A 27,531-nucleotide genomic window follows, 5' to 3' on the forward strand; every position below is an offset into this window, starting at 1 on the left:
TGACATGCAGTCACACACTGACACAGACCCTCACGCCCTCTGGCTCACACACTAACTCCACATATACTATCACACCCACTCCCAAGCAGACTCTCTGCCCCCGACTCATTCATTACCAGCTTATTCCCAGAGCTCTTCTGTCCATTCACACAGATCATCAGGACTACACAGCTACACTGTGCTTATAAAAACCCACCACCTCCCTTCCAGAGCTCAAGAACTCCAGCTACAGAGAAAACCAGAGAACTCCCAACTACTTTATTAACATGGGAAACTGCAGAGATAGTCAAGGATACTTCTCATGGCTGCCTATCTTACCAACCCCAAGGACCCTGCCAAGACCATCAGCAAACCAGCTCCGACAATCATCACGGCCGCGCGAGGTGGCAGGCTCAACCTTAGCGGGCGTCCCCGCGCAGGCAACGGTCGCCTGGGTGGGATGAGCTTCTGCCTCCCTCACACGGCATGAGGCTCGGGCTTCCATACTCGCAAGCAGGCACGCTCTTTGCCACGCAGGGGGCCAGCCCACGTCGCAAGAAGTGGCCGACAATGTCTAGGAAGGTCTGCAAGGGTCACGACTTTTCCAGGCAGTTCTAAAGCACAACTTCCCGGGTAGGCACCAAAGCCGGACTTTTCGGGAAAAGCCCAAGCAGTACACCACAAGAGGGAGCCAAAGAGAACTAACAGTACTTGCCCATCTTGGTGTGTTTCACCACGGACCATTATTTCCTATTGTCCCCGACACAACACCCCAGACTTACGCCCCACAAAGGGCACCTTCGCATCCTGCCGTTTAACTCTCAGTCGCTACCTTCAGTACCGCTAACCATTCCCCTTCCAGGCACGTCCAATTGAGGACTCCCAGTTACAAGCCCTGCTGTGCTTTTTGCTTGCAAATCTGGAAAGGAAATTCTCAGCCGGCACTTAGGTGACCGACTCAAGCGCACAGCTTACACCCCAGACTTACGCCCCACAAAGGACACCTTCGCATCCTGCCATTTAACTGTGAGGCACTACCTTCACTAGAGCTGACCATTTACCTCCCAGGCACCTCTGTCTGCGTCCTCAGACATTCTAGGTCTAATATTCAATTGGAATGCTTCATCTCAAATCCCTTCCTGCCATTCTGACCTTGCCCCCCACCCCCCTCGCCTCCTGCAGGAGGTCCTCTCCTTAGCGTGCGTAGTGCCGTGCGTCTCAAGGCCGCCTCTATGCTCTGAACTCCAACAGCAGACGCCAGCCATGTTGTTGCCCTTGCCAAGTTGATCTTCATCATCTGCCAGAAACAAACAAACAAAGGGCAACAGGTTGTGCTGGCCGTCATCTCCAGCATCCCAGCCATCCAGCCCAGGCTGGTCCTTACCAATGGTCTGCCTCTTCCCAAGCTGCTCAACACTGTGCTTGCCTGTCCCAAAGAGATTCCCGAGTCTGATACCAGGCCTCTCTTCCCCTGCGTGCTCTAGGAGTTCAACAGAACCCAATTACCATGGTTCTTGCGTAAGTGACCGACTCCACAATCCTTCTGCTTAACTCCCCCACTCACCTCAAGCACTTCTCCAACTCCCAACATAGAGGGCGAGACCTGCAAAACTAAACACAAATACCGAATCTTTTTGCCAGGTTGTTCTAAACATAGGGACACCACACTCAAAATCAAACCCCTTACCTTTTCATAGCTGGAACTGGAAGCTGGATGAACGCCCTGGAAGGCTCCTGCTGATGTGACTGAAAAAAAAAGCTGTTCTCTGCTTTATGTTTCTAAGTAATGAACACAAATGCCTGACCAGCTTTTAAACAACCAACACAAGCACTCAGTATATAAAGGACTAAGTTCGAAGAACAGTCTTAACACTTTTAGTTCTAGCAGTGAGTTGGAAGCACCAAGACAGCTCACAAGCAAATGCACTCATTTAAAGAGTCAGGCTGTACTACCCTGCCCAGTATAAGATGGTGCTAAAAAACATCCCACTTGCTTTTTTTTTTTGTCCCTGTAGTATATTTCAAACATCTTTCTGCTATCCTGATGCTGTTTCCATTATCTATTATGTGGAAAACGAGTCTTTCTGCTTAGTTTTTATAGTGTTTTAAGTCTCTAACCAAAATTATTGCTCGTATCTCCCACACTAGACACATGGGTGTTTACTGCATCCACGCAACTAATTTTCATTATCTGCAGTAACAGGTAAAGAGAAAAAAAAAAAGTAACTAAAAGTTCTGCCACACAACATTCTGTAGACAAAGACGAGAAGATTCCCTGAAGTGTTTATTATATGCAGACTGTAAGGAACAAGTGCTCTCTGTATTTTAGAGTTTTAAAATGAGAAATTTACAAGCTGAAAAGTATTCTTTTACTTTTCCCTGCCAAAAGTCATGAGTTACTTAACATCTACTACATCCCAAAAACACATTAATAATAAGTTTTGGTATTTTTTAAACCAAGTGTCCAACTTAGTTTTTGAAAGAGCATAGACCCGAAGGCACTCTTGAAATAACTCTTAACTGTATAAATGGTATGTTTGGTCAGTAACCACTATTATAACTATTCTATGACAAATAAAACCAACAAAAAACAAGTAATAAGAACATAAACCATAAACAATTGTTTTCATAAGTTCTGTAGCTGAGAGCAAGAAAAATAATCACTTACCTGAACACCACCAATAACAACAGCACCTAAAATAAAACCACAACACAAAAAAATTTGTTAATATATAAATAAGTAAAAACCAAGACAACTTGAAATACTTAGAAAAAATCATTTCAAAGAACTCAAAAAACAACAGCAATACACAAAACATTAAAACCACAAAACACCCCAAAGACCTTACCTTGAATAGCAACAAATCCTCAAGAGGAACCTTACTCCGAAGCTGTGCCTTATATACCCCAGGCCCTACCCACACCCCCCCCCCAGTGCCCTGGCTCAGGTGTGGGGCAAACCAGCTGCTGGGATAAAAACAGCCTGACAAGGTGCACCTGGTTTTTGTTGTTTTGGGTTTGGTTTTTTGGCTGCTCTCTAGTTTAACTTTTTGGGTTTCTTTTTGGGGCTTAGATTTACATTCAAAATTCTCAGATTCCATAGCTTCACTTTTATGATGAAGTGATGCGAGCCTTTTCTGTAACTCTACTTTGCCTTTACATTATGCTCACCTACTCCAAATCTACTGCATAATACTATGCTGGGCTTCTCATGCACTCTAGGACCTAGGAGTACAATACAAAGAAATGACCATGGTGCTTGCAAAAAGTGACCCACCCCCACAACCATTATAGTTACCTCCTCAACTCACGTCAAACACTCATCTGACTGCAGAAGTAGAACCCAGGGCCTGCAATAACCAACACTACTACTGAAACCTTTGCCATGTTATTCTCAGCTCTTACTCACCCCACACACGCAAACAACTCTTCTACCTTCTCACAGCCCTCCTCAGCTGGCAGCTTCACCTCTCTTGACTTAAGTGTGGCACCTAAAAAGGAAATGGAAACAGGCACTCATGGAGAGAAAAACAGAAGCTTTGGCCGACCCTGAAATAAGTTGCTACTGGGGTGTTCCAAGCATGGCTCATCTTGACTAAGTCATCTGAATGTTATTTTTTAGCTCGAGTGTGAGGATGAGTTTGAGCCAGGGAATCTTAGCCAGGTAGTCTGAACCAGGAATGCTATGCTAGAATCAAAATGTGATTTGTGTGGATGCATGAGCCAGTCAGTGTCAGACTGAGCCTAACTGAGTGTGAGGAGAAGTCAGCGCCAGAGAATGTCTGTGCAGCTTAAACGTGAGTATGAGTCTGAGCCAGTCTGTGTGAGAAGGAGCCTGCACTGTCTGCCAGTCTTGAATATGAGTCTAAGCCAATGAAAGCCAGAAAATTAAAGCTGGAGAGCAGGCAATGAACCAGAACCAGATGAAACAAGACCCAGCTGTGGATCGTCAGGGTGCTTTTATCCCAGCTGGGGGTTTGCCTCACCCCTGACCCAGGTCACTGAGAGAAGGGCTGTGGGTGACACCCTCCCTCCCTAACACAGTCAAGCTGTAGCTGCCCTACCCATGTAAGCTCATGCTACAGAGTAACCCCCTGCCTTTCCCTCAGCCCCATGCTACATTTCAAACCCCTTCCTGCCATCCGGACCTTGTCCCCCACCCTCCAGCCCCAAGCAGCAGTCCCTCTACTTAGCTTCCATAGTGCCACGGGTTTCAAGCTGGCCTTGATGCTCAGAACACCCACATCAGAGTCCTGTGATCTTGCCACAGCTGCCAAGTTTCTCTTTATCACCTGCAGCAAACAAACCAGCAAACAGGAACACACTGTGCTGGCCACCATCATCACCACCACCCCACCCACCAGTGCTGGCCTGCTCTGTAACAGCCCTCTTCCTCCTTCAAAGCTCATCAACATTGTGCTTGCCTGTTCCAAACCCACAGTGGAGTCCGACATTGAGCCTCTCCTCACCTCCAGGTCCTAGGAGTACAATAGAGACAAATGATCACCCTGCTTGCAAAAAGGGACCGATCCCACTATCCTTCTCCTTACCTGTCTGACTCACTTCAAGCACTCATCCGAGTCCAAAGGTAGAGGGCAGCCCTGCAACACCGAGCACAAATACTGAACCCCTTTGCCATGCTCTCCTCAACAATTAAGCACCCCCAACACACACAACCCCCTATCTTCTCACAGCCCTCCTGAGTTTGCAGCTTCACCTCCCTCGAGTTATCTGCAGCACCTAGAAAAGGGAACATGCACACACTGACAGAGATACAGAAGCTGCACCCTTCCCTCAGGAAGTCCCATCTCTCTCTCCTGTCACTTTACTACTCATCCACTAGCCCTCAGAGCTTTTCCATCCCTTTATTCTAACGTGTACACCCCCTGGAATACACCACCAACAAAAAGTAATTGCAGCTTTATGAAAATGACAAGACCCTAAAATAAATTGCTGCTTGGGTGGTCTAAGCTTTGCTCACCTTGGCTAAATCACCTGAATGTCTTTGTTTAGTTAGAATGTGAGAGCGAGTCTGAACCAGGAAGCCTGTGTTAGTCTCGATGTGAGACTCGTGTGGTTGGGCGAGCCAGTCAATGCCAAATTGAGCCTAAATCTGAACTAGAGTGTCTGTGCTGTTTAAGTATATGAGCCTGAGCCAGTCTGTGTGGAAGAAAACCTCTTTGAGACTAAGCCCTAGAATGTGAGACAGAAAACCCCCACCCAGTCTGAAACCAAGTATAGTTTTGAGCCTAACTTCATAAAAGTGAAGCTATGGAATCTGAGAATTTTGAATAGAAATCTAAGCCCCAAAAAGAAACCCAAGAAGTTAAAATCAGAGAGCAGCCAAGAAACCAAACCCAAAACAACAAAAACCAGGTGCACCTTGTCAGGCTGTTTTTATCCCAGCAGCTGGTTTGCCCCACACCTGAGCCAGGGCACTGGGGGGGGTTGTGGGTAGGGCCTGGGGTATATAAGGCACAGCTTCGGAGTAAGGGTCTTCTTTAGGATTTGTTGCTATTCAAGGTAAGGTCTTTGGGGTGTTTTGTGGTTTCAATGATGTGTGTATTGCTTTTGTTATTTGAGTTCTTTGAAATGATTTTTTCTGAGCTAAATTTTTTAAGCTATCTTTGGTTTTGCATCTTCTTATATTAATGAATTTTTTTGTGCTGTGGTTTTACTTAAGATGCTGTTGTTAGTGGTGGTGTTCCGGTAAGTGTTTTTATTGCTCTTAGCCACAGAACTTAAAGAAGAATTTGTTTACAGTTTATGTTCTTATTACTTGTCTTTTATTTCTCATAAAATAGTTATAACAGTGGTTACTAAACAAACATTCCATTTATATGTTTAAGAGTTACTTCAAGAGTGCCTTTGGGTTTGTGCTCTTTCAAAAACTAAGTTGGACACTTGGGTCTAAAGAATAACAAACATAATATTAATGTTCTTTTAGGATGTAGTGACTGTTAAATAACTGATGACTTTTGGCAGGGAAAGATAAAAGAATGCTTTTCAGCTTGTATATTTCTCATTTTAAAACTCTAAATTACAGAGTGCTTGTTCATTACAGTCTGCATATAATAAATATTTCAGGGAATTTCCTTGTCTTAGTCTACAGAATGTTGTGTGGCAGTTCTTTTATTTTTTCCTTTTACTCCTGTTACTGCAAATGATAAAAATAAATTGGGTGGGTGCAGTAAACACCCATGTGTCTAGTGTGGGAGATCTGAGCAACAACTTTAGTTTGAGACTTATGACACTATAAAAACTAAGCAGAAAGAAAAGTTTTCCACAGAACAGACGGGGGAAACAGCATCAGGATAGCAGAAAGAGATTTGAAATACACCATGGGGATGAGAAAAAATAAGTGGGACTTTTTTTAGCACCATCTTATAGTGGGCAGGGTAGTACAGCTTGACTGTTTTAATGAGTGCATTAGCTTGTGAGCTGTTTTGGTGCTTCCAACTCACTGCTAGAACTGAAAGTGTTAAGCTTGTTCTTGGAACTTAGTCCTTTATATACTGAGTGCTTGTGTTGGCTGGTTAAAAGCTGGTCAGGCATTCGTGTTCCTTACTTACAAACATAAAGAAGAGGACAGCTTTTTTTTCAGTCACATCAGCAGGAGCCTTCTAAGGGTTTCATCCAGCTTCCAGTTCCAGCTATGAAAAGGTAAAGGGTTTCATTTTGTGTGATGCCCTCATGTTTAGAAGAACATGGCAAAAAGATTCAGTATTTGTGTTTGGTATTGCAGGTCTTGTCTTTAATGTTGGGAGTCGGATGAGTGCTTGAAGTGAGTCAGAGGGATAAGCAGAAGGATTGTGGAGTCGGTCACTTAAGCAAGAACCATGGCAGTTGGCTTTTGCAGAATTCCTAGGGCACGCAGGGGAGAAGAGGCCCCGCATCAGACTCTGGAGTTGCTTTGAGACAAGCAAGCATGGTGTGAGGAGCTTGGGAGGAGGCAGAAGGAAGGTAAGGAAAAGGCTGGGATGATGGAGATGATGGCCAGCACAACATGTTGCCCTTTTTTTGTTTCTGTCAGATGATGAAGAGCAACTTGGCAAGGGCAGCAACATGACTGGCGTCTGCTGTGGGAGTTCTGAGCAGAGAGGCGGACTCGGGAAGAATAGCACTACGCAAGGTAAGTAGAGGGCCTCCTGTAGGAGGCGAAGCCGTGGGGGACAATGTCAGAATGGCAGGAAGAGGTTTGAGATGTAGCATTCCAATGTAGTATTTAAGCCAGAAAGTCTGAAAACAGTCGAGGGTGCCTGTAGGCAAATGGTTAGCTCAAGTGAATGCCAAAATGTGCTGGACTGGGCTAAACTCTTCTTGGGTGGACTTAATTGCCCTAATCCTAACCCTAACCCAGCTCACTTTAGCCCACTTCAGACCAGCCCAGCACACTTTAGACCAGTTCAGCCTAGTTTATCCCAATTCACATCTATCCAGAACACTTTGTCACAGTTAAGCCCAATTCAGACCAGTCCAGCCCACTTTAGCCCAACGCAGCCCAGCCCACTACAGTTTAGCCCACTTTAGCCCTTCCCAGCCCAACGTAGCGTACTTTAGGCCAGCTCAGTCCAGCCCACTCCATCTTATCCCTGCCCAATTTAACCCAGTTCAGCCCACTTTACAGCCCAGCCCACTGCAGCTCAGTGCAGAGAAGCTGAGCCCAATTAGGCCCAGTTTAGCACAATTCACCCCGGTTTAGCACAGCCCAGCCCAGCCAAGACATGATCAGCCACTTCAAGCCAGTTTACCTCAGTTCAGCCCAGCCCAGCAAAATTTACTCCAATTCGGCCCAGTCCAGTCACTTTCAGACAAGCTCAGATCTGTCTAACCCAGTGAAGCCCCCTTCAGCCCACTTCAGCCACTCCAGCACCGTTCAGCCCAGTTTGGCCCACTTCAGGAGAGTTTAGACCACTTTGGCCCACTTCAGACCAGTCCAGCCCAGTTTAGTCCACTTCAACACAGTTTAGCCTTGTCCAGCCCAGCAGAGCCCAGCCCACCCTCGCTTGCTACAGGCAAAACGGCTCGTTTGCTACACAGCATGGCTTGGCACTACTTTGGCCCAATTCAGACCAGTCCAGCCCACTTTAGCTCAGTCTGGTGCAATAAAGGCCACCCAAGAACAGTTTAGCCCAGTCCAGCACATTTTGGCCCACTTCAGACCTCTCCAGACCACTTTAGCCCAGCACAGCCCAGTTTAGCCCAGTGCACACCAGTCCAGCCCAGCTTATCTCACTTCAGACACTTTACCCCACTTCAGTCCAGGCCACATTAGCCCTGTCCAGCTCACCCCAGCCCCTTCAGCCCACTTCAGCCCAGCGCAGCCAGCTTTAGCAAAGTCCGTTCCACTTTAGCCCAGCACACTTTAGCCCACTTCAGACCAGTTTTGCCCTGGCCAGACCAACTTAACTCAGCCCAGCCCTGTTCAGACCTGTCCCAACCAATTTAGCACAGTTCAGCAGGGTTTAGCCCAATTCAGACCATCCACCACACCTTAGCCCTCTTGAGCCCACTTCAGCCACACTTCAGACCAGTTCAGCCCACTTTAGCCCAAGGCAGCCCAGCCCACTACAGTTTAGCCCACTTTAGCCCTTCCCATTCCAACGTAGCGTACTTTAGGCCAGCTCAGTCCAGCCCAGTTTAGCCCAATCCATCTTATCCCTGCCCAATTTAACCCAGTTCAGCCCACTTTACAGCCCAGCCCACTGCAGCTCAGCGCAGACAAGCTGAGCCCAATTAGGCCCACTTTAGCACAGTTCAGCCTGGTTTAGCACAGCCCAGCCAAGACATGATCAGCCACTTCAAGCCACTTTACCTCAGTTCAGCCCAGTTCAGCCCAGCCCAGCAAAATTTACTCCAATTCGGCCCAGTCCAGTCACTTTCAGACAAGCTCAGATCTGTCTAACCCAGTGAAGCCCCCTTCAGCCCACTTCAGCCACTCCAGCACCGTTCAGCCCAGTTTGGCCCTCTTCAGGAGAGTTTAGACCACTTTGGCCGACTTCAGAGCAGTCCAGCCCTGTTTAGCCCACTTCAACACAGTTTAGCCTTGTCCAGCCCAGCAGAGCCCAGCCCACCCTCGCTTGCTACAGGCAAAACGGCTCGTTTGCTACACAGCATGGCTTGGCACTACTTTGACCCAATTCAGACCAGTCCAGCCCACTTTAGCTCAGTCCAGTGCAATTAAGGCCACCCAAGAACAGTTTAGCCCAGTCCAGCACATTTTGGCTCACTTCAGACCTCTCCAGACCACTTTAGCCCAGCACAGCCCAGTTTAGCCCAGTGCACACCAGTCCAGCCCAGCTTATCTCACTTCAGACACTTTACCCCCCTTCAGTCCAGGCCACATTAGCCCTGTCCAGCCCATTCCAGCTCACCCCAGCCCCTTCAGCCCACTTCAGCCCAGCGCAGCCAGCTTTAGCAAGGTCCGTTCCACTTTAGCCCAGCCCAGCCCACTTTAGCCCACTTCAGACCAGTTTTGCCCTGGCCAGACCAACTTAGCTCAGCCCAGCCCAGTTCAGACCTGTCCCAACCAATTTAGCACAGTTCTGCAGCGTTTAGCCCAATTCAGACCATCCAGCACACCATAGCCCTTTTGAGCACACTTCAGCCCACTTCAGACCAGCCCAGCACACTTTAGACCAGTTCAGCCTAGTTTATCCCAATTCACATCTATCCAGAACACTTTGTCACAGTTAAGCCCAATTCAGACCAGTCCAGCCCACTTTAGCCCAACGCAGCCCAGCCCACTACAGTTTAGCCCACTTTAGCCCTTCCCAGACCAACGTAGCTTACTTTAGGCCAGCTCAGTCCAGCCCAGTTTAGCCCAATCCATCTTATCCCTGCCCAATTTAACCCAGTTCAGCCCACTTTACAGCCCAGCCCACTGCAGCTCAGCGCAGACAAGCTGAGCCCAATTAGGCCCACTTTAGCACAGTTCAGCCCGGTTTAGCACAGCCCAGCCCAGCCAAGACATGATCAGCCACTTCAAGCCAGTTTACCTCAGTTCAGCCCAGTTCAGCCCAGCCCAGCAAAATTTACTCCAATTCGGCCCAGTCCAGTCACTTTCAGACAAGCTCAGATCTGTCTAACCCAGTGAAGCCCCCTTCAGCCCACTTCAGCCACTCCAGCACCGTTCAGCCCAGTTTGGCCCTCTTCAGGAGAGTTTAGACCACTTTGGCCCACTTCAGACCAGTCCAGCCCAGTTTAGCCCACTTCAGCACAGTTTAGCCTTGTCCAGCCCAGCAGAGCCCAGCCCACCCTCGCTTGCTACACAGCATGGCTTGGCACTACTTAGGCCCAATTCAGACCAGTCCAGCCCACTTTAGCTCAGTCCGGTGCAATTAAGCCCACCCAAGAACAGTTTAGCCCAGTCCAGCACATTTTGGCCCACTTCAGACCTCTCCAGACCATTTTAGCCCAGCACAGCCCAGTTTAGCCCACTGCACACCAGTCCAGCCCAGCTTATCTCACTTCAGACACTTTACCCCACTTCAGTCCAGGCCACATTAGCCCTGTCCAGCTCACCCCAGCCCCTTCAGCCCACTTCAGCCCAGCGCAGCCAGCTTTAGCAAAGTCCGTTCCACTTTAGCCCAGCCCAGCCCACTTTAGCCCACTTCAGACCAGTTTTGCCCTGGCCAGACCAACTTAACTCAGCCCAGCCCTGTTCAGACCTGTCCCAACCAATTTAGCACAGTTCAGCAGGGCTTAGCCCAATTCAGACCATCCACCACACCTTAGCCCTCTTGAGCCCACTTCAGCCACACTTCAGACCAGTTCAGCCCACTTTAGCCCAAGGCAGCCCAGCCCACTACAGTTTAGCCCACTTTAGCCCTTCCCATTCCAACGTAGCGTACTTTAGGCCAGCTCAGTCCAGCCCAGTCAATCTTATCCCTGCCCAATTTAACCCAGTTCAGCCCACTTTACAGCCCAGCCCACTGCAGCTCAGCGCAGACAAGCTGAGCCCAATTAGGCCCACTTTAGCACAGTTCAGCCTGGTTTAGCACAGCCCAGCCAAGACATGATCAGCCACTTCAAGCCAGTTTACCTCAGTTCAGCCCAGTTCAGCCCAGCCCAGCAAAATTTACTCCAATTCGGCCCAGTCCAGTCACTTTCAGACAAGCTCAGATCTGTCTAACCCAGTGAAGCCCCCTTCAGCCCACTTCAGCCACTCCAGCACCGTTCAGCCCAGTTTGGCCCTCTTCAGGAGAGTTTAGACCACTTTGGCCCACTTCAGACCAGTCCAGCCCAGTTTAGCCCACTTCAGCACAGTTTAGCCTTGTCCAGCCCAGCAGAGCCCAGCCCACCCTCGCTTGCTACACAGCATGGCTTGGCACTACTTTGGCCCAATTCAGACCAGTCCAGCCCACTTTAGCTCAGTCCAGTGCAATTAAGGCCACCCAAGAACAGTTTAGCCCAGTCCAGCACATTTTGGCTCACTTCAGACCTCTCCAGACCACTTTAGCCCAGCACAGCCCAGTTTAGCCCAGTGCGCACCAGTCCAGCCCAGCTTATCTCACTTCAGACACTTTACCCCACTTCAGTCCAGGCCACATTAGCCCTGTCCAGCCCATTCCAGCTCACCCCAGCCCCTTCAGCCCACTTCAGCCCAGCGCAGCCAGCTTTAGCAAGGTCCGTTCCACTTTAGCCCAGCCCAGCCCACTTTAGCCCACTTCAGACCAGTTTTGCCCTGGCCAGACCAACTTAGCTCAGCCCAGCCCAGTTCAGACCTGTCCCAACCAATTTAGCACAGTTCTGCAGCGTTTAGCCCAATTCAGACCATCCAGCACACCATAGCCCTTTTGAGCACACTTCAGCCCACTTCAGACCAGCCCAGCACACTTTAGACCAGTTCAGCCTAGTTTATCCCAATTCACATCTATCCAGAACACTTTGTCACAGTTAAGCCCTATTCAGACCAGTCCAGCCCACTTTAGCCCAACGCAGCCCGGCCCACTACAGTTTAGCCCACTTTAGCCCTTCCCAGACCAACGTAGCGTACTTTAGGCCAGCTCAGTCCAGCCCAGTTTAGCCCAATCCATCTTATCCCTGCCCAATTTAACCCAGTTCAGCCCACTTTACAGCCCAGCCCACTGCAGCTCAGCGCAGACAAGCTGAGCCCAATTAGGCCCACTTTAGCACAGTTCAGCCCGGTTTAGCACAGCCCAGCCCAGCCAAGACATGATCAGCCACTTCAAGCCTGTTTACCTCAGTTCAGCCCAGTTCAGCCCAGCCCAGCAAAATTTACTCCAATTTACTCCTGTTCAGCCCAGTTCAGCCCAGCCCAGCCAAGACATGATCAGCCACTTCAAGCCTGTTTACCTCAGTTCAGCCCAGTTCAGCCCAGCCCAGCAAAATTTACTCCAATTCGGCCCAGTCCAGTCACTTTCAGACAAGCTCAGATCTGTCTAACCCTGTGAAGCCCACTTCAGCCACTCCAGCACCGTTCAGCCCAGTTTGGCCCACTTCAGGAGAGTTTAGACCACTTTGGCCCACTTCAGACCAGTCCAGCCCAGCTTAGCCCACTTCAACACAGTTTAGCCTTGTCCAGCCCAGCAGAGCCCAGCCCACCCTCGCTTGCTACAGGCAAAACGGCTCGTTTGCTACACAGCATGGCTTGGCACTACTTTGGCCCAATTCAGACCAGTCCAGCCCACTTTAGCTCAGTCCGGTGCAATTAAGCCCACCCAAGAACAGTTTAGCCTAGTCCAGCACATTTTGGCCCACTTCAGACCTCTCCAGACCACTTTAGCCCAGCACAGCCCAGTTTAGCCCAGTGCGCACCAGTCCAGCCCAGCTTATCTCACTTCAGACACTTTACCCCACTTCAGTCCAGGCCACATTAGCCCTGTCCAGCCCATTCCAGCTCACCCCAGCCCCTTCAGCCCACTTCAGCCCAGCGCAGCCAGCTTTAGCAAGGTCCGTTCCACTTTAGCCCAGCCCAGCCCACTTTAGCCCACTTCAGACCAGTTTTGCCCTGGCCAGACCAACTTAGCTCAGCCCAGCCCAGTTCAGACCTGTCCCAACCAATTTAGCACAGTTCTGCAGCGTTTAGCCCAATTCAGACCATCCAGCACACCATAGCCCTTTTGAGCACACTTCAGCCCACTTCAGACCAGCCCAGCACACTTTAGACCAGTTCAGCCTAGTTTATCCCAATTCACATCTATCCAGAACACTTTGTCACAGTTAAGCCCTATTCAGACCAGTCCAGCCCACTTTAGCCCAACGCAGCCCGGCCCACTACAGTTTAGCCCACTTTAGCCCTTCCCAGACCAACGTAGCGTACTTTAGGCCAGCTCAGTCCAGCCCAGTTTAGCCCAATCCATCTTATCCCTGCCCAATTTAACCCAGTTCAGCCCACTTTACAGCCCAGCCCACTGCAGCTCAGCGCAGACAAGCTGAGCCCAATTAGGCCCACTTTAGCACAGTTCAGCCCGGTTTAGCACAGCCCAGCCCAGCCAAGACATGATCAGCCACTTCAAGCCTGTTTACCTCAGTTCAGCCCAGTTCAGCCCAGCCCAGCAAAATTTACTCCAATTTACTCCAGTTCAGCCCAGTTCAGCCCAGCCCAGCCAAGACATGATCAGCCACTTCAAGCCAGTTTACCTCAGTTCAGCCCAGTTCAGCCCAGCCCAGCAAAATTTACTCCAATTCGGCCCAGTCCAGTCACTTTCAGACAAGCTCAGATCTGTCTAACCCTGTGAAGCCCACTTCAGCCACTCCAGCACCGTTCAGCCCAGTTTGGCCCACTTCAGGAGAGTTTAGACCACTTTGGCCCACTTCAGACCAGTCCAGCCCAGTTTAGCCCACTTCAACACAGTTTAGCCTTGTCCAGCCCAGCAGAGCCCAGCCCACCCTCGCTTGCTACAGGCAAAACGGCTCGTTTGCTACACAGCATGGCTTGGCACTACTTTGGCCCAATTCAGACCAGTCCAGCCCACTTTAGCTCAGTCCGGTGCAATTAAGCCCACCCAAGAACAGTTTAGCCCAGTCCAGCACATTTTGGCCCACTTCAGACCTCTCCAGACCACTTTAGCCCAGCACAGCCCAGTTTAGCCCAGTGCGCACCAGTCCAGCCCAGCTTATCTCACTTCAGACACTTTACCCCACTTCAGTCCAGGCCACATTAGCCCTGTCCAGCCCATTCCAGCTCACCCCAGCCCCTTCAGCCCACTTCAGCCCAGCGCAGCCAGCTTTAGCAAGGTCCGTTCCACTTTAGCCCAGCCCAGCCCACTTTAGCCCACTTCAGACCAGTTTTGCCCTGGCCAGACCAACTTAGCTCAGCCCAGCCCAGTTCAGACCTGTCCCAACCAATTTAGCACAGTTCTGCAGCGTTTAGCCCAATTCAGACCATCCAGCACACCATAGCCCTTTTGAGCACACTTCAGCCCACTTCAGACCAGCCCAGCACACTTTAGACCAGTTCAGCCTAGTTTATCCCAATTCACATCTATCCAGAACACTTTGTCACAGTTAAGCCCTATTCAGACCAGTCCAGCCCACTTTAGCCCAACGCAGCCCGGCCCACTACAGTTTAGCCCACTTTAGCCCTTCCCAGACCAACGTAGCGTACTTTAGGCCAGCTCAGTCCAGCCCAGTTTAGCCCAATCCATCTTATCCCTGCCCAATTTAACCCAGTTCAGCCCACTTTACAGCCCAGCCCACTGCAGCTCAGCGCAGACAAGCTGAGCCCAATTAGGCCCACTTTAGCACAGTTCAGCCCGGTTTAGCACAGCCCAGCCCAGCCAAGACATGATCAGCCACTTCAAGCCTGTTTACCTCAGTTCAGCCCAGTTCAGCCCAGCCCAGCAAAATTTACTCCAATTTACTCCTGTTCAGCCCAGTTCAGCCCAGCCCAGCCAAGACATGATCAGCCACTTCAAGCCTGTTTACCTCAGTTCAGCCCAGTTCAGCCCAGCCCAGCAAAATTTACTCCAATTCGGCCCAGTCCAGTCACTTTCAGACAAGCTCAGATCTGTCTAACCCTGTGAAGCCCACTTCAGCCACTCCAGCACCGTTCAGCCCAGTTTGGCCCACTTCAGGAGAGTTTAGACCACTTTGGCCCACTTCAGACCAGTCCAGCCCAGCTTAGCCCACTTCAACACAGTTTAGCCTTGTCCAGCCCAGCAGAGCCCAGCCCACCCTCGCTTGCTACAGGCAAAACGGCTCGTTTGCTACACAGCATGGCTTGGCACTACTTTGGCCCAATTCAGACCAGTCCAGCCCACTTTAGCTCAGTCCGGTGCAATTAAGCCCACCCAAGAACAGTTTAGCCTAGTCCAGCACATTTTGGCCCACTTCAGACCTCTCCAGACCACTTTAGCCCAGCACAGCCCAGTTTAGCCCAGTGCGCACCAGTCCAGCCCAGCTTATCTCACTTCAGACACTTTACCCCACTTCAGTCCAGGCCACATTAGCCCTGTCCAGCCCATTCCAGCTCACCCCAGCCCCTTCAGCCCACTTCAGCCCAGCGCAGCCAGCTTTAGCAAGGTCCGTTCCACTTTAGCCCAGCCCAGCCCACTTTAGCCCACTTCAGACCAGTTTTGCCCTGGCCAGACCAACTTAGCTCAGCCCAGCCCAGTTCAGACCTGTCCCAACCAATTTAGCACAGTTCTGCAGCGTTTAGCCCAATTCAGACCATCCAGCACACCATAGCCCTTTTGAGCACACTTCAGCCCACTTCAGACCAGCCCAGCACACTTTAGACCAGTTCAGCCTAGTTTATCCCAATTCACATCTATCCAGAACACTTTGTCACAGTTAAGCCCTATTCAGACCAGTCCAGCCCACTTTAGCCCAACGCAGCCCGGCCCACTACAGTTTAGCCCACTTTAGCCCTTCCCAGACCAACGTAGCGTACTTTAGGCCAGCTCAGTCCAGCCCAGTTTAGCCCAATCCATCTTATCCCTGCCCAATTTAACCCAGTTCAGCCCACTTTACAGCCCAGCCCACTGCAGCTCAGCGCAGACAAGCTGAGCCCAATTAGGCCCACTTTAGCACAGTTCAGCCCGGTTTAGCACAGCCCAGCCCAGCCAAGACATGATCAGCCACTTCAAGCCTGTTTACCTCAGTTCAGCCCAGTTCAGCCCAGCCCAGCAAAATTTACTCCAATTTACTCCAGTTCAGCCCAGTTCAGCCCAGCCCAGCCAAGACATGATCAGCCACTTCAAGCCAGTTTACCTCAGTTCAGCCCAGTTCAGCCCAGCCCAGCAAAATTTACTCCAATTCGGCCCAGTCCAGTCACTTTCAGACAAGCTCAGATCTGTCTAACCCTGTGAAGCCCACTTCAGCCACTCCAGCACCGTTCAGCCCAGTTTGGCCCACTTCAGGAGAGTTTAGACCACTTTGGCCCACTTCAGACCAGTCCAGCCCAGTTTAGCCCACTTCAACACAGTTTAGCCTTGTCCAGCCCAGCAGAGCCCAGCCCACCCTCGCTTGCTACAGGCAAAACGGCTCGTTTGCTACACAGCATGGCTTGGCACTACTTTGGCCCAATTCAGACCAGTCCAGCCCACTTTAGCTCAGTCCGGTGCAATTAAGCCCACCCAAGAACAGTTTAGCCCAGTCCAGCACATTTTGGCCCACTTCAGACCTCTCCAGACCACTTTAGCCCAGCACAGCCCAGTTTAGCCCAGTGCGCACCAGTCCAGCCCAGCTTATCTCACTTCAGACACTTTACCCCACTTCAGTCCAGGCCACATTAGCCCTGTCCAGCCCATTCCAGCTCACCCCAGCCCCTTCAGCCCACTTCAGCCCAGCGCAGCCAGCTTTAGCAAGGTCCGTTCCACTTTAGCCCAGCCCAGCCCACTTTAGCCCACTTCAGACCAGTTTTGCCCTGGCCAGACCAACTTAGCTCAGCCCAGCCCAGTTCAGACCTGTCCCAACCAATTTAGCACAGTTCTGCAGCGTTTAGCCCAATTCAGACCATCCAGCACACCATAGCCCTTTTGAGCACACTTCAGCCCACTTCAGACCAGCCCAGCACACTTTAGACCAGTTCAGCCTAGTTTATCCCAATTCACATCTATCCAGAACACTTTGTCACAGTTAAGCCCTATTCAGACCAGTCCAGCCCACTTTAGCCCAACGCAGCCCGGCCCACTACAGTTTAGCCCACTTTAGCCCTTCCCAGCCCAACGTAGCGTACTTTAGGCCAGCTCAGTCCAGCCCAGTTTAGCCCAATCCATCTTATCCCTGCCCAATTTAACCCAGTTCAGCCCACTTTACAGCCCAGCCCACTGCAGCTCAGCGCAGACAAGCTGAGCCCAATTAGGCCCACTTTAGCACAGTTCAGCCCGGTTTAGCACAGCCCAGCCCAGCCAAGACATGATCAGCCACTTCAAGCCTGTTTACCTCAGTTCAGCCCAGTTCAGCCCAGCCCAGCAAAATTTACTCCAATTTACTCCTGTTCAGCCCAGTTCAGCCCAGCCCAGCCAAGACATGATCAGCCACTTCAAGCCTGTTTACCTCAGTTCAGCCCAGTTCAGCCCAGCCCAGCAAAATTTACTCCAATTCGGCCCAGTCCAGTCACTTTCAGACAAGCTCAGATCTGTCTAACCCTGTGAAGCCCACTTCAGCCACTCCAGCACCGTTCAGCCCAGTTTGGCCCACTTCAGGAGAGTTTAGACCACTTTGGCCCACTTCAGACCAGTCCAGCCCAGCTTAGCCCACTTCAACACAGTTTAGCCTTGTCCAGCCCAGCAGAGCCCAGCCCACCCTCGCTTGCTACAGGCAAAACGGCTCGTTTGCTACACAGCATGGCTTGGCACTACTTTGGCCCAATTCAGACCAGTCCAGCCCACTTTAGCTCAGTCCGGTGCAATTAAGCCCACCCAAGAACAGTTTAGCCTAGTCCAGCACATTTTGGCCCACTTCAGACCTCTCCAGACCACTTTAGCCCAGCACAGCCCAGTTTAGCCCAGTGCGCACCAGTCCAGCCCAGCTTATCTCACTTCAGACACTTTACCCCACTTCAGTCCAGGCCACATTAGCCCTGTCCAGCCCATTCCAGCTCACCCCAGCCCCTTCAGCCCACTTCAGCCCAGCGCAGCCAGCTTTAGCAAGGTCCGTTCCACTTTAGCCCAGCCCAGCCCACTTTAGCCCACTTCAGACCAGTTTTGCCCTGGCCAGACCAACTTAGCTCAGCCCAGCCCAGTTCAGACCTGTCCCAACCAATTTAGCACAGTTCTGCAGCGTTTAGCCCAATTCAGACCATCCAGCACACCATAGCCCTTTTGAGCACACTTCAGCCCACTTCAGACCAGCCCAGCACACTTTAGACCACTTCAGCCTAGTTTATCCCAATTCACATCTATCCAGAACACTTTGTCACAGTTAAGCCCAATTCAGACCAGTCCAGCCCACTTTAGCCCAACGCAGCCCAGCCCACTACAGTTTAGCCCACTTTAGCCCTTCCCAGACCAACGTAGCGTACTTTAGGCCAGCTCAGTCCAGCCCAGTTTAGCCCAATCCATCTTATCCCTGCCCAATTTAACCCAGTTCAGCCCACTTTACAGCCCAGCCCACTGCAGCTCAGCGCAGACAAGCTGAGCCCAATTAGGCCCACTTTAGCACAGTTCAGCCCGGTTTAGCACAGCCCAGCCCAGCCAGGACATGATCAGCCACTTCAAGCCAGTTTACCTCAGTTCAGCCCAGTTCAGCCCAGCCCAGCAAAATTTACTCCAATTCGGCCCAGTCCAGTCACTTTCAGACAAGCTCAGATCTGTCTAACCCAGTGAAGCCCCCTTCAGCCCACTTCAGCCACTCCAGCACCGTTCAGCCCAGTTTGGCCCTCTTCAGGAGAGTTTAGACCACTTTGGCCAACTTCAGAGCAGTCCAGCCCAGTTTAGCCCACTTCAACACAGTTTAGCCTTGTCCAGCCCAGCAGAGCCCAGCCCACCCTCGCTTGCTACAGGCAAAACGGCTCGTTTGCTACACAGCATGGCTTGGCACTACTTTGACCCAATTCAGACCAGTCCAGCCCACTTTAGCTCAGTCCAGTGCAATTAAGGCCACCCAAGAACAGTTTAGCCCAGTCCAGCACATTTTGGCTCACTTCAGACCTCTCCAGACCACTTTAGCCCAGCACAGCCCAGTTTAGCCCAGTGCACACCAGTCCAGCCCAGCTTATCTCACTTCAGACACTTTACCCCACTTCAGTCCAGGCCACATTAGCCCTGTCCAGCTCACCCCAGCCCCTTCAGCCCACTTCAGCCCAGCGCAGCCAGCTTTAGCAAAGTCCGTTCCACTTTAGCCCAGCCCAGCCCAATTTAGCCCACTTCAGACCAGTTTTGCCCTGGCCAGACCAACTTAACTCAGCCCAGCCCTGTTCAGACCTGTCCCAACCAATTTAGCACAGTTCAGCAGGGTTTAGCCCAATTCAGACCATCCACCACACCTTAGCCCTCTTGAGCCCACTTCAGCCACACTTCAGACCAGTTCAGCCCACTTTAGCCCAAGGCAGCCCAGCCCACTACAGTTTAGCCCACTTTAGCCCTTCCCATTCCAACGTAGCGTACTTTAGGCCAGCTCAGTCCAGCCCAGTCAATCTTATCCCTGCCCAATTTAACCCAGTTCAGCCCACTTTACAGCCCAGCCCACTGCAGCTCAGCGCAGACAAGCTGAGCCCAATTAGGCCCACTTTAGCACAGTTCAGCCTGGTTTAGCACAGCCCAGCCAAGACATGATCAGCCACTTCAAGCCAGTTTACCTCAGTTCAGCCCAGTTCAGCCCAGCCCAGCAAAATTTACTCCAATTCGGCCCAGTCCAGTCACTTTCAGACAAGCTCAGATCTGTCTAACCCAGTGAAGCCCCCTTCAGCCCACTTCAGCCACTCCAGCACCGTTCAGCCCAGTTTGGCCCACTTCAGGAGAGTTTAGACCACTTTGGCCCACTTCAGACCAGTCCAGCCCAGCTTAGCCCACTTCAGCACAGTTTAGCCTTGTCCAGCCCAGCAGAGCCCAGCCCACCCTCGCTTGCTACAGGCAAAACGGCTCGTTTGCTACACAGCATGGCTTGGCACTACTTTGACCCAATTCAGACCAGTCCAGCCCACTTTAGCTCAGTCCAGTGCAATTAAGGCCACCCAAGAACAGTTTAGCCCAGTCCAGCACATTTTGGCTCACTTCAGACCTCTCCAGACCACTTTAGCCCAGCACAGCCCAGTTTAGCCCAGTGCACACCAGTCCAGCCCAGCTTATCTCACTTCAGACACTTTACCCCACTTCAGTCCAGGCCACATTAGCCCTGTCCAGCCCATTCCAGCTCACCCCAGCCCCTTCAGCCCACTTCAGCCCAGCGCAGCCAGCTTTAGCAAGGTCCGTTCCACTTTAGCCCAGCCCAGCCCACTTTAGCCCACTTCAGACCAGTTTTGCCCTGGCCAGACCAACTTAGCTCAGCCCAGCCCAGTTCAGACCTGTCCCAACCAATTTAGCACAGTTCTGCAGCGTTTAGCCCAATTCAGACCATCCAGCACACCATAGCCCTTTTGAGCACACTTCAGCCCACTTCAGACCAGCCCAGCACACTTTAGACCAGTTCAGCCTAGTTTATCCCAATTCACATCTATCCAGAACACTTTGTCACAGTTAAGCCCTATTCAGACCAGTCCAGCCCACTTTAGCCCAACGCAGCCCGGCCCACTACAGTTTAGCCCACTTTAGCCCTTCCCAGCCCAACGTAGCGTACTTTAGGCCAGCTCAGTCCAGCCCAGTTTAGCCCAATCCATCTTATCCCTGCCCAATTTAACCCAGTTCAGCCCACTTTACAGCCCAGCCCACTGCAGCTCAGCGCAGACAAGCTGAGCCCAATTAGGCCCACTTTAGCACAGTTCAGCCCGGTTTAGCACAGCCCAGCCCAGCCAAGACATGATCAGCCACTTCAAGCCTGTTTACCTCAGTTCAGCCCAGTTCAGCCCAGCCCAGCAAAATTTACTCCAATTTACTCCTGTTCAGCCCAGTTCAGCCCAGCCCAGCCAAGACATGATCAGCCACTTCAAGCCTGTTTACCTCAGTTCAGCCCAGTTCAGCCCAGCCCAGCAAAATTTACTCCAATTCGGCCCAGTCCAGTCACTTTCAGACAAGCTCAGATCTGTCTAACCCTGTGAAGCCCACTTCAGCCACTCCAGCACCGTTCAGCCCAGTTTGGCCCACTTCAGGAGAGTTTAGACCACTTTGGCCCACTTCAGACCAGTCCAGCCCAGCTTAGCCCACTTCAACACAGTTTAGCCTTGTCCAGCCCAGCAGAGCCCAGCCCACCCTCGCTTGCTACAGGCAAAACGGCTCGTTTGCTACACAGCATGGCTTGGCACTACTTTGGCCCAATTCAGACCAGTCCAGCCCACTTTAGCTCAGTCCGGTGCAATTAAGCCCACCCAAGAACAGTTTAGCCTAGTCCAGCACATTTTGGCCCACTTCAGACCTCTCCAGACCACTTTAGCCCAGCACAGCCCAGTTTAGCCCAGTGCACACCAGTCCAGCCCAGCTTATCTCACTTCAGACACTTTACCCCACTTCAGTCCAGGCCACATTAGCCCTGTCCAGCCCATTCCAGCTCACCCCAGCCCCTTCAGCCCACTTCAGCCCAGCGCAGCCAGCTTTAGCAAGGTCCGTTCCACTTTAGCCCAGTCCAGCCCACTTTAGCCCACTTCAGACCAGTTTTGCCCTGGCCAGACCAACTTAGCTCAGCCCAGCCCAGTTCAGACCTGTCCCAACCAATTTAGCACAGTTCTGCAGCGTTTAGCCCAATTCAGACCATCCAGCACACCATAGCCCTTTTGAGCACACTTCAGCCCACTTCAGACCAGCCCAGCACACTTTAGACCAGTTCAGCCTAGTTTATCCCAATTCACATCTATCCAGAACACTTTGTCACAGTTAAGCCCAATTCAGACCAGTCCAGCCCACTTTAGCCCAACGCAGCCCAGCCCACTACAGTTTAGCCCACTTTAGCCCTTCCCAGACCAACGTAGCGTACTTTAGGCCAGCTCAGTCCAGCCCAGTTTAGCCCAATCCATCTTATCCCTGCCCAATTTAACCCAGTTCAGCCCACTTTACAGCCCAGCCCACTGCAGCTCAGCGCAGACAAGCTGAGCCCAATTAGGCCCACTTTAGCACAGTTCAGCCCGGTTTAGCACAGCCCAGCCCAGCCAGGACATGATCAGCCACTTCAAGCCAGTTTACCTCAGTTCAGCCCAGTTCAGCCCAGCCCAGCAAAATTTACTCCAATTCGGCCCAGTCCAGTCACTTTCAGACAAGCTCAGATCTGTCTAACCCAGTGAAGCCCCCTTCAGCCCACTTCAGCCACTCCAGCACCGTTCAGCCCAGTTTGGCCCACTTCAGGAGAGTTTAGACCACTTTGGCCCACTTCAGACCAGTCCAGCCCAGTTTAGCCCACTTCAGCACAGTTTAGCCTTGTCCAGCCCAGCAGAGCCCAGCCCACCCTCGCTTGCTACACAGCATGGCTTGGCACTACTTAGGCCCAATTCAGACCAGTCCAGCCCACTTTAGCTCAGTCCGGTGCAATTAAGCCCACCCAAGAACAGTTTAGCCCAGTCCAGCACATTTTGGCCCACTTCAGACCTCTCCAGACCACTTTAGCCCAGCACAGCCCAGTTTAGCCCAGTGCGCACCAGTCCAGCCCAGCTTATCTCACTTCAGACACTTTACCCCACTTCAGTCCAGGCCACATTAGCCCTGTCCAGCTCACCCCAGCCCCTTCAGCCCACTTCAGCCCAGCGCAGCCAGCTTTAGCAAAGTCCGTTCCACTTTAGCCCAGCACACTTTAGCCCACTTCAGACCAGTTTTGCCCTGGCCAGACCAACTTAGCTCAGCCCAGCCCTGTTCAGACCTGTCCCAACCAATTTAGCACAGTTCAGCAGCGTTTAGCCCAATTCAGACCATCCACCACACCTTAGCCCTCTTGAGCCCACTTCAGCCACACTTCAGACCAGTTCAGCCCACTTTAGCCCAACGCAGCCCAGCCCACTACAGTTTAGCCCACTTTAGCCCTTCCCATTCCAACGTAGCGTACTTTAGGCCAGCTCAGTCCAGCCCAGTTTAGCCCAATCCATCTTATCCCTGCCCAATTTAACCCAGTTCAGCCCACTTTACAGCCCAGCCCACTGCAGCTCAGCGCAGACAAGCTGAGCCCAATTAGGCCCACTTTAGCACAGTTCAGCCTGGTTTAGCACAGCCCAGCCAAGACATGATCAGCCACTTCAAGCCTGTTTACCTCAGTTCAGCCCAGTTCAGCCCAGCCCAGCAAAATTTACTCCAATTCGGCCCAGTCCAGTCACTTTCAGACAAGCTCAGATCTGTCTAACCCTGTGAAGCCCACTTCAGCCACTCCAGCACCGTTCAGCCCAGTTTGGCCCACTTCAGGAGAGTTTAGACCACTTTGGCCCACTTCAGACCAGTCCAGCCCAGTTTAGCCCACTTCAACACAGTTTAGCCTTGTCCAGCCCAGCAGAGCCCAGCCCACCCTCGCTTGCTACAGGCAAAACGGCTCGTTTGCTACACAGCATGGCTTGGCACTACTTTGGCCCAATTCAGACCAGTCCAGCCCACTTTAGCTCAGTCCGGTGCAATTAAGCCCACCCAAGAACAGTTTAGCCTAGTCCAGCACATTTTGGCCCACTTCAGACCTCTCCAGACCACTTTAGCCCAGCACAGCCCAGTTTAGCCCAGTGCGCACCAGTCCAGCCCAGCTTATCTCACTTCAGACACTTTACCCCACTTCAGTCCAGGCCACATTAGCCCTGTCCAGCCCATTCCAGCTCACCCCAGCCCCTTCAGCCCACTTCAGCCCAGCGCAGCCAGCTTTAGCAAGGTCCGTTCCACTTTAGCCCAGCCCAGCCCACTTTAGCCCACTTCAGACCAGTTTTGCCCTGGCCAGACCAACTTAGCTCAGCCCAGCCCAGTTCAGACCTGTCCCAACCAATTTAGCACAGTTCTGCAGCGTTTAGCCCAATTCAGACCATCCAGCACACCATAGCCCTTTTGAGCACACTTCAGCCCACTTCAGACCAGCCCAGCACACTTTAGACCAGTTCAGCCTAGTTTATCCCAATTCACATCTATCCAGAACACTTTGTCACAGTTAAGCCCAATTCAGACCAGTCCAGCCCACTTTAGCCCAACGCAGCCCAGCCCACTACAGTTTAGCCCACTTTAGCCCTTCCCAGACCAACGTAGCGTACTTTAGGCCAGCTCAGTCCAGCCCAGTTTAGCCCAATCCATCTTATCCCTGCCCAATTTAACCCAGTTCAGCCCACTTTACAGCCCAGCCCACTGCAGCTCAGCGCAGACAAGCTGAGCCCAATTAGGCCCACTTTAGCACAGTTCAGCCCGGTTTAGCACAGCCCAGCCCAGCCAGGACATGATCAGCCACTTCAAGCCAGTTTACCTCAGTTCAGCCCAGTTCAGCCCAGCCCAGCAAAATTTACTCCAATTCGGCCCAGTCCAGTCACTTTCAGACAAGCTCAGATCTGTCTAACCCAGTGAAGCCCCCTTCAGCCCACTTCAGCCACTCCAGCACCGTTCAGCCCAGTTTGGCCCACTTCAGGAGAGTTTAGACCACTTTGGCCCACTTCAGACCAGTCCAGCCCAGTTTAGCCCACTTCAGCACAGTTTAGCCTTGTCCAGCCCAGCAGAGCCCAGCCCACCCTCGCTTGCTACACAGCATGGCTTGGCACTACTTAGGCCCAATTCAGACCAGTCCAGCCCACTTTAGCTCAGTCCGGTGCAATTAAGCCCACCCAAGAACAGTTTAGCCCAGTCCAGCACATTTTGGCCCACTTCAGACCTCTCCAGACCACTTTAGCCCAGCACAGCCCAGTTTAGCCCAGTGCGCACCAGTCCAGCCCAGCTTATCTCACTTCAGACACTTTACCCCACTTCAGTCCAGGCCACATTAGCCCTGTCCAGCTCACCCCAGCCCCTTCAGCCCACTTCAGCCCAGCGCAGCCAGCTTTAGCAAAGTCCGTTCCACTTTAGCCCAGCACACTTTAGCCCACTTCAGACCAGTTTTGCCCTGGCCAGACCAACTTAGCTCAGCCCAGCCCTGTTCAGACCTGTCCCAACCAATTTAGCACAGTTCAGCAGCGTTTAGCCCAATTCAGACCATCCACCACACCTTAGCCCTCTTGAGCCCACTTCAGCCACACTTCAGACCAGTTCAGCCCACTTTAGCCCAAGGCAGCCCAGCCCACTACAGTTTAGCCCACTTTAGCCCTTCCCATTCCAACGTAGCGTACTTTAGGCCAGCTCAGTCCAGCCCAGTTTAGCCCAATCCATCTTATCCCTGCCCAATTTAACCCAGTTCAGCCCACTTTACAGCCCAGCCCACTGCAGCTCAGCGCAGACAAGCTGAGCCCAATTAGGCCCACTTTAGCACAGTTCAGCCTGGTTTAGCACAGCCCAGCCAAGACATGATCAGCCACTTCAAGCCAGTTTACCTCAGTTCAGCCCAGTTCAGCCCAGCCCAGCAAAATTTACTCCAATTTGGCCCAGTCCAGTCACTTTCAGACAAGCTCAGATCTGTCTAACCCAGTGAAGCCCCCTTCAGCCCACTTCAGCCACTCCAGCACCGTTCAGCCCAGTTTGGCCCACTTCAGGAGAGTTTAGACCACTTTGGCCCACTTCAGACCAGTCCAGCCCAGTTTAGCCCACTTCAGCACAGTTTAGCCTTGTCCAGCCCAGCAGAGCCCAGCCCACCCTCGCTTGCTACAGGCAAAACGGCTCGTTTGCTACACAGCATGGCTTGGCACTACTTTGGCCCAATTCAGACCAGTCCAGCCCACTTTAGCTCAGTCCGGTGCAATTAAGCCCACCCAAGAACAGTTTAGCCCAGTCCAGCACATTTTGGCCCACTTCAGACCTCTCCAGACCACTTTAGCCCAGCACAGCCCAGTTTAGCCCAGTGCACACCAGTCCAGCCCAGCTTATCTCACTTCAGACACTTTAACCCCCTTCAGTCCAGGCCACATTAGCCCTGTCCAGCCCATTCCAGCTCACCCCAGCCCCTTCAGCCCACTTCAGCCCAGCGCAGCCAGCTTTAGCAAGGTCCGTTCCACTTTAGCCCAGTCCAGCCCACTTTAGCCCACTTCAGACCAGTTTTGCCCTGACCAGACCAACTTAGCTCAGCCCAGCCCAGTTCAGACCTGTCCCAACCAATTTAGCACAGTTCTGCAGCGTTTAGCCCAATTCAGACCATCCAGCACACCATAGCCCTTTTGAGCACACTTCAGCCCACTTCAGACCAGCCCAGCACACTTCAGACCAGTTCAGCCTAGTTTATCCCAATTCACATCTATCCAGAACACTTTGTCACAGTTAAGCCCAATTCAGACCAGTCCAGCCCACTTTAGCCCAACGCAGCCCGGCCCACTACAGTTTAGCCCACTTTAGCCCTTCCCAGACCAACGTAGCGTACTTTAGGCCAGCTCAGTCCAGCCCAGTTTAGCCCAATCCATCTTATCCCTGCCCAATTTAACCCAGTTCAGCCCACTTTACAGCCCAGCCCACTGCAGCTCAGCGCAGACAAGCTGAGCCCAATTAGGCCCACTTTAGCACAGTTCAGCCTGCTTTAGCACAGCCCAGCCCAGCCAAGACATGATCAGCCACTTCAAGCCAGTTTACCTCAGTTCAGCCCAGTTCAGCCCAGCCCAGCAAAATTTACTCCAATTCGGCCCAGTCCAGTCACTTTCAGACAAGCTCAGATCTGTCTAACCCAGTGAAGCCCCCTTCAGCCCACTTCAGCCACTCCAGCACCGTTCAGCCCAGTTTGGCCCACTTCAGGAGAGTTTAGACCACTTTGGCCCACTTCAGACCAGTCCAGCCCAGTTTAGCCCACTTCAGCACAGTTTAGCCTTGTCCAGCCCAGCAGAGCCCAGCCCACCCTCGCTTGCTACACAGCATGGCTTGGCACTACTTTGGCCCAATTCAGACCAGTCCAGCCCACTTTAGCTCAGTCCGGTGCAATTAAGCCCACCCAAGAACAGTTTAGCCCAGTCCAGCACATTTTGGCCCACTTCAGACCTCTCCAGACCACTTTAGCCCAGCACAGCCCAGTTTAGCCCAGTGCACACCAGTCCAGCCCAGCTTATCTCACTTCAGACACTTTACCCCACTTCAGTCCAGGCCACATTAGCCCTGTCCAGCTCACCCCAGCCCCTTCAGCCCACTTCAGCCCAGCGCAGCCAGCTTTAGCAAAGTCCGTTCCACTTTAGCCCAGCACACTTTAGCCCACTTCAGACCAGTTTTGCCCTGGCCAGACCAACTTAGCTCAGCCCAGCCCTGTTCAGACCTGTCCCAACCAATTTAGCACAGTTCAGCAGCGTTTAGCCCAATTCAGACCATCCACCACACCTTAGCCCTCTTGAGCCCACTTCAGCCACACTTCAGACCAGTTCAGCCCACTTTAGCCCAAGGCAGCCCAGCCCACTACAGTTTAGCCCACTTTAGCCCTTCCCATTCCAACGTAGCGTACTTTAGGCCAGCTCAGTCCAGCCCAGTTTAGCCCAATCCATCTTATCCCTGCCCAATTTAACCCAGT

At 52.0% G+C, this 27,531-nt stretch overlaps 2 long non-coding RNA genes across 2 annotated transcripts; both read right to left on the bottom strand.

Moving 5' to 3' along the window:
* Positions 1-756: 756 nt before the first annotated feature.
* Positions 757-3,864, bottom strand: LOC136004374 (uncharacterized). The gene is made up of 6 exons (XR_010608421.1): positions 3,389-3,864; positions 2,648-2,673; positions 1,667-1,725; positions 1,544-1,590; positions 1,364-1,459; positions 757-1,276 (listed from the first exon to the last, which is right to left on the bottom strand). It is a non-coding gene; the product is annotated as an uncharacterized LOC136004374 (long non-coding RNA).
* A 664-nt stretch (positions 3,865-4,528) lies between these two features.
* LOC136004402 (uncharacterized) lies at positions 4,529-5,326 on the bottom strand. The gene is made up of 3 exons (XR_010608444.1): positions 4,961-5,326; positions 4,672-4,719; positions 4,529-4,580 (listed from the first exon to the last, which is right to left on the bottom strand). It is a non-coding gene; the product is annotated as an uncharacterized LOC136004402 (long non-coding RNA).
* Positions 5,327-27,531: the final 22,205 nt, after the last annotated feature.

Source organism: Lathamus discolor, chromosome W (genome assembly GCF_037157495.1).
Source record: "Lathamus discolor isolate bLatDis1 chromosome W, bLatDis1.hap1, whole genome shotgun sequence".
NCBI classification, from domain to species: Eukaryota; Metazoa; Chordata; class Aves; order Psittaciformes; family Psittacidae; genus Lathamus; species Lathamus discolor.